The sequence below is a fragment of the Mycetomoellerius zeteki genome, unplaced genomic scaffold (genome assembly GCF_001594055.1).
Source record: "Mycetomoellerius zeteki isolate Tzet28-1 unplaced genomic scaffold, Tzet1.0 scaffold135, whole genome shotgun sequence".
In the NCBI taxonomy this organism is placed as follows: domain Eukaryota; kingdom Metazoa; phylum Arthropoda; class Insecta; order Hymenoptera; family Formicidae; genus Mycetomoellerius; species Mycetomoellerius zeteki.
In genome coordinates this window covers 1,409,901-1,410,248 of record NW_017256287.1, presented here as the reverse complement: position 1 = coordinate 1,410,248, position 348 = coordinate 1,409,901, and positions in this window count along the sequence as shown.

Genomic DNA, 348 nt, shown 5'->3' with positions numbered 1-348 from the left:
CTTTTTGGAAGAGTATGAAAATAGGTGTAATCATAAGAAAAGAGAAAAGTAGAAAAAGAGCAAAGTAAATTTTTCACAACACTCGTTCGTTACGTTTTCGGCCGTAGGTCACGCGGATGCGAGGAAGTGGAGCAAGTAGTGCAGGAGCGCGGGTGGTCGGACTTTTTCGCGTGAGGATCACTCGAGTCCTCGCTCTCTCGCTCGTTCGTTCGCGTGCTAGCGTTAACGTTAGCGCTACCCGCGAGCGAGCGAGCGAGCGAGCGAGCAGGCGAACAGACCGCGATCGGAGGCGGGTACGTGCGCGACGTACGCGGTCGTGGCGTTCCCCTCTCCGTTTCGCGGCTAGCG